The following is a 14,945-nucleotide window of genomic DNA, read 5'->3' as shown; positions in this document are numbered from 1 at the left end:
TTCCTGATATTGCTGAGTTGAGCAATTTCTGTCAGTCAGTGCAACATGAGTAAAATTCATCTTTGTTTCTGAAGTTTCATCTGTATTCTGCAACCTACAAAAACAAATGACGAATGTAACTTGTTACTAAGCTAGCGGTTAGCAGTTTCTAACAACTTAAAACCATTGGTTGGAACTAGTGGTTTCAAATTCAGATTAATATATGGCTGTTAAAGCCACAGAGGAAATAAAGACATCTAATCAGGGTATTCTTGAAGTCAGTAGAGCCGCATACTTCCAATCAGTAATCCTGTACAGGAAAACATTTTCTGAGAGTTACATTTATAGATTTATTTTTAAACTTCCTCTGTGTCTTGCTATGAGAAGAAAAATATCCATGAAAAGTAAAATCCTACAAAATAGAAAATAGCAAGAAAGCTGTGAAGCAGACACATACTGTTCATGACCTTCTGAGGCTTCCTTTTAGGTAGTAATTAGAAATATTGCATTACATATATTCTGGCAAAACAGGAAGTTAAAAAAAAAGTGTCCTGCAAAGATACCTCACAAGAAAGCAAAAAAAGCTATATGTGTGTTTCTGTGTATATACATAACAAAAGAAATTGCAACTTATTGGTAAAATTTTATACTAGGGAACTCCTGGGATTGAAAGTTATTAACAAAGTTTCAATCACTATTATCTGAATGCTTATTCTAAGTGATGAATTAGACTAGATACCACAAGCAGAGGAGAGAAGGAACTAGGGACCACCTTTATCTCTTGGGCCAAAAAGACCAACTTGTAGAAAGATGACAGCCCTACAAGGCAGAATATAAATGATTAAGAAGAGCCAGACACAATCAAATCTGTGCATCAGAGGTTAATTTTGGGTCAGGTAGATCATAAATGGTAAATGTGCCAGGAAGAGGTAGATATAAGTAACCCTGATCTTTGACATTCATAAGAAAATGCTTTGTATTCTAGAATTTCTTCTGGGCAAATTCCTTAACTATGTATGATCACTTAAAATCAATTAATAAGCTACTCAATTCATATGATTTCATTTCCTGCTTCTTTGGCAAGCACCAACTAAAATTTTACTTGTATAAAGTGTAATATTATCCATCTCGATAGAAATAGAAATAATAACCAACATTTGGAGCTTAATCCAACAATAAATATAACAATTAAATGTGAATATGCTCTACATTCATGAGTATTTTTTTAAACCCTCCATTCAAAATTCCATGAAAAAGTTTGCTCCTCAAAGTGAAGGATATATGTGAAAATATTCTCATTAGTAGAACTGTGCCTAAGACAAACTGGAACAACAAAGTCAACTTTTAGCTGTAAATGATGAGAGATATGATGTCACTGGAAGAGAGAACAGAGTAATCCAACCACCAAACAGCACAGATACCTGAGGAAATGAAAGAGCCAGAAAATAGCTAAATGGTATTTGTTATGGCTTGTATCTATGTGTCCCTCCAAAGCCTCAACAGCTCATAGATGAGGCTTTCTGAAGGTGGCTGGATCTAGGGTGCGTGATACTGGGATTAAGGATATGTGGTAAATAAATGGGTTTATCGTAGTTCTGGGTGTGAATAATGGAAGCCCACCCTAGGTGTGGGTGGCACCAATCAACAGGCTTACAACTTGGATGGACTCTAAATGGAGAGAGGGGAGGCAGACTTGCTGCTGTTGCTTGCTGCTTTGATGTTTTTTGCCTGCCACACACGAGCTGTTCCTCCTCTGTGATGCTCCTCTGCCATGCTGCCCTGCTCTAGAGTCAGCTGACTATGGATTGAAACCTCCACAAACCATGAGCTGAAATACACCTTTCCTCCTTTAACTTGTAGGTGTTGGATATTTTGTCTCAGCAAGGACAAAAGTAGCTAAGACAATATTCAAGGAAATTCAAGTTCAACTGGACAAAGAAAAATCCCAGTATACACATTATAAAGTCAACAATTTGTACAAGAATGAAGTACTTGAGAGAATAGATGATAAGCTAACTCACTACACATAATTTTAAAGAAGAACAAATAAAGCAAGGCCAATATGCAAAAAATTATGGACAATGAAGTACATAAAGATATTAGAGAGATACGATATGACAGATTAATTTGTCATATCAGAAAACATCATGAATTCTAAATGAGTTAGTGTAAAAAACACAGTAAAAATCACACATCATCAAAATACATTTGTAAAATCACAAAAAGAGATGTTTTAAAAAGAATATAATAAAATTCCACAATTGACAACATGGCTAATGAAAGTTTTCTATTCTGAACATATAAAAATTCATACGTGATACCAATGCCCATATTTCACTGGATATAGGAAAGATTCATATATCAGTTATCCTAAATGTCTATATTACAATTCCAGTCATAAAAAATACAGATAATAAGATCCAAAGTTCAAGATAAAAATTGTGCAGGGAAGGATATGACTTGGCAATAAACATATTTAGAAAGCCATGTAATAAAGAATGTCTACTAATCTGATGAGGGGAGAACGTGGACATGGGTGTGAGAAAGGCACAAAAGCCAAGAGATGCCAGTGGTTAAATCTTCAAATTTATATTTAAAGAAACACCAAGCAGAGCATTTTTAAAAATAATATGGACCCAATTACTTGAGGAAATAGACAAAAAGAGAGAAAATTGCTGTTCCAGAGGAAGGGTTGTGGAGTAGAATTGGCAAAGCAGGACAAAGTTGTTTTTCATAAGCCTTTTAATACTATACTAGTTTTGTGATCATGTTTGTTCTGAAAATTGAATTTGTTCTAGCACAATTAATTAACATATTTATTTCAGAAAAATCTAAGCATGACTTGGATTTCCCTTCTTTTTTTCTGTCTACAAGAAACACTAAAAACATTTCCCCCTGCTGAATCAACTGGAAGGAATATACTAAGGGTACACAGTCCCCTCAAATGCCTACCAGCCTCATATTGTCACATGAATGGATACATCCATACTCATCCCACATGGACAGCATATGTCTCATCAAGAATAGCAACGGAAAGAAGTATACTTGTTTCTTCTGTGTCACATCCACACTGGTACTTCTGATTTTTTAAAAAAATTTTGCTTGTGGGCTGGGGATTTAGCTCAGTGGCTCCACCACCTGCCTCACAAGCTCAAGGACCAGAGTTCAATCCCCAGTACCAGCAAAAAAAAAAAAAAAAAAAAAAATTGCTTGTAACTATTTTTTAAAATATTATTGCCTTTCTAATCATTGTGAGCGAAATCAGTGCTTTACTGATGAATGTCAGTGAATGTCATATCCCTAATCTCATTTTTTACCCTGTAGTGTACATTTGTTTCTTATTGGTTTGTTGTTTCTTTTTTAATTAATTGATTTTATTTTTAGAGTATTTTCAGGTCTGTAAAAACTGAACAGAAAGCACAGAGTTCCCATATAGTTTCCTCTATTACTAATTAACATCCTGTGTTTGTGTGGTATATCTGACACATTTGATAGGCCAATATTGACACATCATTAGCTGAAGTCCTTAGTTGACATTAGGCTTCTCTCTTGTGTTTTATATTTTATGGACTTTGCAAAATATATAAGGACATGTACCCATCATTACAGTATCATACAGAAATCTTTCACTGTACTAAAAATCCTTTGTGCAGCTATCCTTTCCCAAAGCTCCTGCAACAATTCATCTTTTTTATCTCCATGATGTTATCTTTTCTATAATGTCACAGTTAGAATCATATACTATGGATACTTTTCAGATTAACTTCTTCCACTTAGCACTCTGCAGTAAGGGTCCTCTATGTTTTTTCATGATTTGATAGTGCCTTTGTTTTTAAGTGCTGAATCATATTCCAATGTATAGATGTACCACAGTCTATCCATTACGGACATTTTCATTTCCTCCAAGTTGGTGCAATTATGCTTAAAGCTACATGTGCAGTTTCTTGAGTGAACATCAATTTTCAACTTCTTTGGGTAAAGAAAATGAACTGATTCCTGGTTCACACATTAAAGAGTATGTTTAACTTTGCTACTAAAAGAAAAAAAAACAGCCGAACTATCTTCCAAATTAGCTGAACCATTTGCATTTCCACCAGCAGTGACTGAGAGTTTTGTTACTCCAAATCCTCAGCAGCATTTAGTGTTGTCACTGTTCTGTATTCTGGCCATTCTAATAGCAATTTAGTGGTGATGGTGAGCTTCTTTTCATATGAGTATTTACCATCTGTTTCTCTTCTTTTTTTTTTTCAACTTGTACAGAAATCCTTTAATTTTCTTTATTTTCACACATTAAAAACTGAAACACATGCCGGACATGGTGGCGCACGCCTGTAATCCCATCACTCAGGAGGCTAAGGCAGAAGGATCACTGTGAGTTTGAGAACAGCCTGGGCTACATAGTGAGTTCCAGGTCAGTCTCAACTACATATTGAGACCCTGTCTCAAAAAACCAAAAAAAAAAAAAGAAAAAGAAAGAAACACACTATACAAATGGTTTCCACAGCAGATTACATGTGGTCCATTCAGACTTCCTCTCAAAATGCTGCTGACATTGCAGGTGCTGCCCTACAACAGCTTCAAACAGGTGGCCAATGTATTGATTTAGATGCAGTAGCATGCAGCCCTCGCCCGAAGGGTCAGCCTCTCTGTTCTTAAATTAGGTTAAATGGTGAAGGTGTCGGTATGTACAGACTTGAAATGTATCAGTCCTAAGCAGTTCTGCTGGGAGGCCAAAGCCAGGGTTGGGCTCCTGGTGTCCGGGTTAAAAAAGGAGGTCCACATGGTGGCAGGTGCCTGCATGATGAGCTGTCCTGCTTTCCCACCAGCCAACCTTCTGGGTCATGCTCAGCCCCTCCACAGGGGTTTGGCCAAGTAGCTGTAGATGTCCTTCTCTCCATCCACTTGTTCCAGATACTCCTTCTTGATGAATATTGATGCATTTCTTGATCACCAGACCCTGGGGCTTGAACATGAAGGACAACTGGGTGACGACCTGCTGAGGAGCTGCTGCTGCTTCAGGACCTTACACATCTTTGTGATGCACACAATGGCCACCTGGATCAGGAATTTGTGGTCCTCCAAAAATGTTTTTGTGCTTGGTTTCCTGCTCCTGTTTCTGCTTGGTTTTCATTGGCACGTTGATGTTAATGCTAACTTCTTATTTTTATAACCAAGATATAATCTTATTAAAGTGCCTGGCTTCAATTCTGCCTCATCAAAATTTGTCCGTCAACTGCTGCATGGTGCAGGCATCCTCTGAGTTGTACGGAGCAGGATGGCCATCTGGAATGTGGACAATTGCAAGATGTGATTTTTTTTTTTTTTGAAGCAGTTAGTTACCAGGTCTCCCTTGGACAGCTCATATAACCGGGTCAATTTCCTGCCACTGTGACGACGAGACTGGCATACAAAGCTGTGAATCACTGATAACTACGTTCCAACTCAGAGGGCAAGGTGAACATGCACAACTGCTGGAAGGGCCATGACCTGGAGTTCATGACCTGGATATGAAAATCCAGGGGTTTTGAATTCATAAGGTGCTTATTTAACTGCTCGTTCAAGTCTTTGATTATGCTGATGTCTTGAAACAACCTCTGAAGTTTAGAGGTATACTCAAAACCACAGGTGTGCTTCAGCTTGGAGATCACGCTGGCCTCAGCAACATCACTAGCACTGTTGTGATGCACCAGCCTCTTCTTCAGCATCTTTGGGTAGAACTTCTGGAACCTGTCTTTGTCCTCGATGTACTTGAAGACAATTATCACTTCATTGAGTGTGTTTTCCAGCTCTGTCTCTTCTGGGTTCTTGGAACTTTTCTTCAAAAAGGAATCGGAGTACTAAGCCATCAACTTGAGAGATTTTCTGGATGACTGAGCCATTTTGGCAACTGCATTGTTGATGAAGAGACCACAGCTTTATCCAGCACAGCCACAAAGCTGGCGTCATGGTTGAAGGCTGACATTACCAGACTGTTGTATTTTTATGAACATTGCAGAATTGTCTGTATGCATATTTTGGGGTCGTTCAGAACACCTTCTCCACACTTCTTGATTGCTGCAAAACCCTGATTATGAATGCACATCTCCAGCAGCATTTTCAATTTTCCCAGGCCATCCTGGATTCAAGATACAAGATTATACATACACCCCAATCTTCATTCTTGTCAGCATCCAGTAAGTTCTGGAACTCTGTGTGGAAGATTTCCAGGTTCTTCTTGATGAGGACCTGCTCACACTTACAGGCCAGCTCATCCCATGTGCCCTCATGAAGACAGACCTGGACTGTCCTCTGCTCCTCCAGCAGATGAGCCACTGCCTTTTTCATATATTCAGTAACTGGGTTCTGATGCAAGAATTCAGTTCACTCTCTGGTATAAAATCTCTCCATGTCAGCCAAAAATTGTGATTCACAGGATTCTTTATACACTGTTAACGTAGCGCCTTTTGCAAATGCATCACCTTCATTTAGCCCCAACTCCACATAAGACTGTACAACTCCACTAATCAGTCTTGTATTGATGGTATCACCATTTTTTTCCTTTTTAATCAGTTTTAAAATGGCATTTGTTGTCTGTTTATCCAATGGCTGAATGATCTATCCAAGTTACTAATACAAGCAAATACATTTCATATACTCCTTTTTGTCCTTCATCACATTCATGGCAAACCCAATGTCTATTATAGGGGCAGGCATAAATTGCATTAAGCACTTTGCTTGAAAATCAGTTATCTTCCTAATGCTGAGTGTAGAACTTCAGTATACTCTCATCCATCAAATCTTCTCCATCCTTAAAGATTTGTCAAGTATTTCTTCAAAAATTCCTTACGTCATTTGTACAATTCCACGCCAACAAACTGGGCTCCTCCAGGCCTCTGCCCCTTTTTTTTTACTTAGGAGGAGGAACTTCAGCTCCTTGGGCTTGGTTCGACTGGTGTACACTAACACAGAAGTTATAAACATGAGTGTAGAGTTCCATGTACTGGAACTTGACTCTACTTTGTCTGGTATAGATTTCCTGGATTCCAGCTCGGAGGTCATCCCAGATCTGGTCAAGACCTATCTGCTTCAGTCCATGGGGATTCTGACTCCTGCTTGATGACATTGTGAGTAATGTTCTGAAGTTGTCCGGTGCAACCATCCTTATTCAAGACACAGCTAATGTGCCATTAGTTGAAAATATACAGTATCATCCAAATTTATTCACAACAGCTCAGAATTGATGTCCTTGAAATGTAGAGAATGAAATCTCATTACAGGCAAACCAGCTCTGGTGACTGCAGGCCAACATGGATGGTGAGGGTCGGTGTGCACCACCTTGGTCGTCTGGGGTAAGGGAGCCCATTGTGCTGCTCCCCTGAAGCACAAACTGTTTTTCTTCTTTAGTGAGGTGACTCTTAAGATCTTTTGCCATTTTTAAGTGGATCATTTGTTTTCTTATCAGTGAGTACATTGATGAGCTTTGTGTTGCTGTAACAAATATCTGAGAAAACAGTGTGAAGCAGGAAAAGTTTATTTTGGCTCACAGAGGCAGAGATTTTGGTTGTGGTCAGCTGGCTTTTAGGCCTGTGGTAAGGTGGAAACACAGCAGAGGAAAGCTGTTCACTTCAGGGTAGCCAGTATAGAGAGAAAGAAAAATTCTGAGAGGAAGAAACTGGAAAAAAAATAGAGCACCCAAGGATCCTGTTCCAATGACCCCACTGTTTTCAAAAAGGCCTCATCTTCTAAGTTTGTGTCATCTCCTAATAATTCCATCGAATAATGAATTAATCAGTGAATTAATCCACGGACGAAGTTAGAACTTTTATGATCCACTCTCCCTTCATAAGTTGGACCCAGTCACCTCCCACTTCTGAACACAGGAGCCTTTGGGAGAGATTTGAGTTTCAAGAGTTCTTTGTATAATTCAGTACCAGTCCTTTATTGGATATGTTTTGCAAAGATTTTTATCAAAAAATCTTGTCTTCTCATTCACTAAACAGTGTTTTTGTAGAACAAGTTTTTAATTTTAATAAAGTCTAATCTATCATTTTTTCTTTCATGTATTATTTTATACAACTTTGTATAATTCAGTGATTTTTAGGAATCCATTTAGTATATAATGGCCACTGACTATATTTAATTTTTGCAACCTTTCATTTAGTTGACCAGATAACTCCATTTAGAGTAAAGCTCCCACATAATTGATATAATATATAATATGATATAATAATAATAGATATAATATGATATCATAAATATCATAATTTGTTATGATGGAAAATTGGAGAACTGGTTAGAAGCAGTTGAGAATGAGGGTCACAATTGGCTGAGGATTCTTTTGCTCAATTCAAGTAGAAATTACACATAGGTAAAATTTAGACCTTTTTAGTGTTAACAGGCCTGAGCTTTGAATGCTAGAGACTATCAGCTTTCTGTGTCAGCAGCCCTCTGTATTCTCTGGGCAGCTGGGATCCAGCAGCTACCAATTTTCCAGTGACTGGAGATGGCAGCAGCCAGCAGTTCTTTCCTCTCTACCTACACTATCTCCAACTCTAGCTGCTAGCTACTTCCAGGACAAGCAGCATTTGTTGTTACCATCTCTTAGCATACAGCTCAGCCTGCTCTATTTGAGAGAGAAATCACAAGTAGGCAAATATACGGCATTTAAAAATGGACCTTATTAGGACTTACATTGCAGCATAAGAAAGAACAGTATATAGAGGGCATGGGGAGGTTTCTTTAAAAAGAGTGGGTCCATGCATACACAGTATCAGGATTCTTTTGGCCATGGGTAGGGAGGGTTTTTTGTGGTCCTAATTAAAGAGGGCTGTAAATGGGTGGAGTCATCTGGGAAAGTTTGTTGCAGCCAAAGTGAATGTCTCAAAGAGCAGCCATGGGTCAGCTGATGCAGTCCCGGCCAACTGTAATGCATTTGGGACACCCATAGAAAAAAGAAAAATGTTTAAAGTACTTTTTGAGGAGTACTGGGCCCTTGTCTTTTGTCTCATAAGTAAAACAAGGCAATACTTCACACAGTATAAACTACTAATACAGTTAAAAATTATTAGCATGTCAACATTCCCTAATGCAAAAACAAAGTGATAGAAATAAAGGCCAAGAGAAGAAAGCAACACATCAACAATCATTCATCCACTAATTTAAACTAAGAAGACATTTATTTTGGCAAATAGAAATAAAAATCCAGAGCTGGGGATGTAGTTTAGTGTCACCACACCTGCCTGGCAAGTGCAAGGTCCTGAGTTTGATCCTCAGTATCAGGGGGAAAAGAAATCCAGGAATAAGTATTAGTTATAGTAAGTAAAACTAGTGGCTATAAAACAAATCACAAGATCTTATGTAAAAGCCTATTTTTCACTCATGTAAAGTTGAATACAAATATTCGCAGTAGACAGTGGTCTAGGGACCCCGCCTCCTTCCATCTGTGGCCCTCCCATCTCTAAGTTCCTGCAGGCCCCAGTCAGTTCCTCTGCATGGAGCTGGGAGTGGAAAGAGATATATGTGTGTGGTGGGGGTCACACGGGCAGCTTCTGTTGGGCAGACTCCTGAGATTACACCCAATTGCGTACACCCAGTTACATGGGCAAAGAATGCTCTGGAGCATACAAACCACTCTGCACTCGGTTAAAGGAGATTTTGGTTTTCATGTCTCCTTTCAGTTTTGCATAAATCCATCATAATATATAAATACCTCTTATTATCTCAACCAATTCTCTTCTTGAGCTTGAATTACAAAAGTTTTGATACCAATTATACAAGTCTCTTAGGCTCCTGTGTTCAGATAGCGAGAGTTTTGATAGCTAAGGTTTATTCATTTCTTCTTTTTCAAAAACACAAAATTTTCAAGCTCATCTCCCATCCTTCATTCAGACAATACCACCTAAATCAACTCATATTATTGCCTATCCTATTTAAAACATTTACAGAGAGATTACATGTCTTACCAAGGAAGCAATGTGTAACAGTTCTTTCTGCAAGTGATTTCTCATTCCTATGCTAAATCTTTCTGTCTTTAAAATAAAGTAGAATTTTTTTCTAAGTAGTACAGTACAAAATAACTCTTCCTCAGGCTTCTAGCCTGCATATTAACAACAAGTGTTTGGCTATGTATTAATGGCATTCATCAAGATAAATTTTTACAAAAGTGCTTATATTAACATTTATACACTTATATGATAGAAGCATCAATAAACGTGTTATATTTGGGGAATGAAACATCTTTATCATAATAATTTGATCCTAAAGTTGTTTTTATTTCTATGATCACCTTCAATATTGCTCTCCAGCTACCATCTGATTTTAGCTAAAGTTTCACAAAGTATTTGGAAGTTTTATAGAGTATGTTAATTATTATCATTATACAAAAATTATTTTGGGTGCTTGCTTGCTGGCTTTTCCAGAGATTTTTAGTATTCACTTGTCAAGTTGTACAAAATGATCCATAGGAGCTCTTAAAAAATATTTATATTTTTCTGTGTTTAATTAACTTAAATAGAATTTGCACTTTTACTATAATAAATCTGTCAATTTTACTGTCTTCATTTTTATTACTAAAATTTCATTATATATGTGAAATTCTAACTTTTGTTTCACTCTGCTTGATTTTCTGTGTAATTATATAATCAGCAAAAGTTTATTTTCTAAAAAGATAGTGGAAGACCTTACTTAAGGCTCTTCTTCAATTATCTTTTTTTATGATATTCTTAAAAGTTTCAGTAAAATAGGGTTAAAGGCATAACTCAGTGGTAGAGAGCTTGCTTAGCACAAGGCCATGGGTTTGCTCCCAGCACCTTTAAAAAAATAAAAGGTTCAGGGAGGTAAGTTCAATGTATGTTGAATTCTTCCTCTTCTAATTAAATAATCATCTAATTAAAACTATTTATAAAAGTATCCAAGAATTATGACAAACTGTAAATCATGTAATGTGGTTATTAGTCATGAGGTTATTCATTGAATTTGGGATTCAATTTCTGTAGAAAAATTAGCAATCAATTGATATCTCAAATGAATACATAAAATGTAAAAAAGTTATAGGTGCATTCTTCTTTAGTAAGATTAGATTTTTATTACTGTGGTAAAACATATTTCTAAAGTGATTTCTGAGAGAAAAATCCTGTCCAAATTACAATTTTTGGTGTTACGATATCACCACCTACTGGAAGATTAGACCACTGCAGGATTAGATTTTGAAAATCAGGAGCAGTGTTTATCGACTTTAGACATTCCTCCACTCGTACAATTTTTTTAAGTTGCTGAGGTCCTGAGTCTTTGCTTTATGCGCATAAAAAATAGACACAAAAGTGTTAAGTTTCTGTAACTTGATCTAATCATAGCACTGATTATATACATGAATATTATTTCAGACTATCTATATGTAGGACTCTAGTCTGACTTCCCTGGTTCTCAGTGCCAGGATCCTTTCTTCTTCAATACTCCCCTCCAAGGTGCCAAGAAGCAACTTGGAGTCAGGGTCTACTTCAATAATGGTGAAAAACACTCTTAAAGTGAAAATAATAGTTTTTTTCTATAGAAACTTTTTCATATTAATAGCTTTCCCACTTTCCTTTTACAGACTGATTTTGTCTAAAAATAATTAAGAGCTGAATTTTTATTAAGTTCTCATGTTTGCTTCTACAGCTGACTGTTGATTGAATTATTTAGTTTGAGCAGTCTATGTTTCTCCTCCTCTCCCTCCTATTTTTTCATCCATGATCAAAGAATACAAGAAGGTAGCATTTTTCAGCTCTTGTACTCAAAATTTAGAAGACTGCCAGAAATGGAATGGGAAAACAGGCACCCTGACAAACTATGAGAAAAAAATGGATGCTAATCATTTCCCAGTCCTTTGAAAGTGTATATCAAAAAGTTAAATCACACAGCCTTTGACTCCACATTTCTGCTTCTGAAATCTGTTCTACACATTTTTTAATAAATATTAATTGCCTCAGTATTGGTAATAGTAAAACAAACAAATCTGGCAACAAGCTGTTATGATTGTTATCTAATATGTCCCTCACAAACCTCATTGTGTTGAAGGCATGGCTTTTTTGGATGGTGAAGGTTCTGGCATCACAGTTTGATGACATTACGAGGGGGGTGGGGAAACACCATCCCTAGTTGAGGGTGGTGTGATCTTGAGGACTGCATGCAGTCCTTGGCCCCTTCCTGTCTTGATCATTCTCACTGCTTTCTGGCTGCTTTGAAGGGAGCAGCCCTGCTCTACCACACCCATCCACCATGATGATTCTGCTTCACCATGAGCCCAGAACAACAGAGCCAAAATGTCCAAAAGCAGGAGCCAAAATAAATCTTTCCTTCTACAAGTTATTATTCTCAGATATCTCGTCACAGTGATGGAAAACCAACACACAAGCCAATTGTTATTAGTATGATACTGATAAATTGTAAGACATCTATCTATATGGCCATACTGTACAGCCTTCTGTGCAGCCATTTTTTTAATGATGTAATTCTACACATAAACATAAGAAAATATAAACTTTATGTTTTAGAATAGGAGCTAGTTTCCAATTTATATTTGTAGTATCATTTGATGAAGTATAAAAGCATATAATTATAATAATATTTACAGACATACAAACTTAAATATGTCATAGTTTCTCTTATACGAGAAGCCCAAACTATAAATAAAGAGCATAATAATAGATAATAGAAAGTAGGGAAATATTTTTCAAATGAGAAGGAAAACAAGATATGGAGGGAGGGAGGGAAGAGAAAGGAGATGAAAAAAAAAAGAACTGAAGTAAAACAAAAACAGAAATAAAGTTTTTGTAAATGAGAAGGGTACCAAGAGTAGGAAGGAGCAAGGAGGGATAGGAGAGGTAGGGGACAAAATGATACCTTAGGATGTGTTATGCACGTGTACTTACTCCCTATGATAAATGCCATGGTTATATGAAAACATGTACTAATAAAAAATTTCAATTTACAATAAATATAAAATATTAATACATGTTTATATCACTTAATTTTAGAAATACATACACATAAACAAATATATCTGTTTATGCATGGCAAGTCTCTAAGGCAGTGTTACATTTTTTTAAGGCTGTGATTCACTTAGCAAAATGATTGTCTTACACACTAGGATAGGTTGGAGAGCATTAGGGATGTCTAGGTCACTTTTTTTGTTCTTTTTTTTTGGTACTGGGGATCGAACTCAGGCCCTTGCACTTGCGAAGCAGCCAGCAGAACCACTGAGCTAAATCCCCAGCCCCTCATTAGGGATGTCTACATGGAGCATTGTATAAAAGAAAATCGTGGTATTTTCTTATATTACAAAGTCACAATAATACTATATAGTGTTTGGAAACATTAAATAGTAGCTTTAAATTTATAAAAATTGCTTTCAAGTACTTAATGTATTTCTAAGTTTGCTATCACCAATACAATTTTACTATATGGTTTTTTGCTTAAAATAGCACATGTCACTCTAGATTGAGACTCTCTAAAAATGAGGTATGATCCAACTCTTGATGGCCACCACTAGGTAAAAACTTTATTTGTACTAATATATAATTTTAAAAATTGGAAGTACTTCATACCAATACAAAGAAATGTTACATAGGTGAAAGAATTTTTGTTATATATCTTTCCTTTTCCTTGATACACGTAAAAATATCTTTCATGATATGAATGGGATTTTCAACATAATCAAACACTTCCATACTCAGTGATTCACAATCTCTAAATTTGCAAAAAATTCATGTACTCTGCTCTATCAATCATCCTCAAAGTAACATTGATTTCCCCAAAATGGTACATCAGCCCTAACTAGATAAAAGTTTTCATATACATGGTGTACAGTTTGAATTGGGATCCCCCTGCAAAAAAAAAAAAAAAATCATGTCTACTCTGAACCTCAGAGCATGACTATATTTGGAATAAGATTCTTTGCAGGTATAACTAAAGTAAGGTTTAAAAATAAGATCATCTGGATTAGGATGATCCCTAAATGCAATGACCGTGTCCATAAAAGAGATAGGAGACAAAGGGAGACAGAGAAGGAGACACGAATACAGAAGCAGAGGTTAAATGATGCTTTCGCAAACCAAGGCTGCTGCCAGCCACTGGAACTGGAGCCATGGAATTGTCACTATCAGAGATGCCTCAGAAGATCATGGCCACCTCGGCTTGGAACTTTTAGCCTCCAAAACCATGGAAAAATAAATTTCTACTTGTTTAAAGCACTCCATTGGAATGACTGTCTCAGCAGCCCTAGGACACTAATACACATGAAGAAAAACTGAGGCAATGAAAACACCAACAACCTTGCCCCCTTCCTGCCCCATGGCTGCCCAAGATGTCGCACATCAGGTGCTGGGCCTCTAGGAATTCCATGGGCCCGAATCCACCTCAGAGTTGCTAGCTGCTCCACAGAAGCAGGTCTCGGCCATGCTTGCCCCTCCTGCCCCTCTGCATCATTCTTGGGCCTGCATCAAACTCTGTTCACACCAGGTGCGCTTAGAAAAGTTTAGTGCAGAGGCTACAACTCAGGAACTTGACTCCCCCAGGCTGAGGGACAGCAGACTGTGGGCACCTGCGACTCTCTTAGAACACCCAGTAGATACTTTGGGAAGTAACTTTGAGGGAAATTTTTATTTTTACTTCATTCAGTCCTATTCCAATTGAATAATTTTGGCCATTACCATGTATTTTATATATATTTTAAAATATTACAAATAGTGTTTTTAAATGATGCATCAAATAACTCCTTTTCACAGAAAAAGACTTTTTCTCATGTCTATAGTCCTGAATTCCCCTAGATTTCTTGAGGGGCACTGCACTCCCACACCTACGCTACTCCCTGCTCTCACCTCCTCTCTAACCCGTGGTCCCCTGGTGCCACTGAGGATGTGTGATGAGAATGCAGTGACTTGCAGAGTAGAGATACTGACAAGGAATTCTTGGCCAAACCTGCCTCTTCTACATCAGACCTGGTGGCCTAG

General features: G+C 37.2%; 1 pseudogene; it reads right to left on the bottom strand.

Annotated features, from left to right (window-relative positions):
- Positions 1-4,824: 4,824 nt before the first annotated feature.
- LOC104873859 lies at positions 4,825-7,081 on the bottom strand (annotated as a pseudogene).
- Positions 7,082-14,945: the final 7,864 nt, after the last annotated feature.

Source organism: Fukomys damarensis, unplaced genomic scaffold (assembly GCF_012274545.1).
Source record: "Fukomys damarensis isolate Sample0158 unplaced genomic scaffold, DMR_v1.0_HiC HiC_scaffold_5, whole genome shotgun sequence".
Lineage (NCBI taxonomy): Eukaryota > Metazoa > Chordata > Mammalia > Rodentia > Bathyergidae > Fukomys > Fukomys damarensis.
This window is presented reverse-complemented; position numbering and strand designations above follow the sequence as displayed.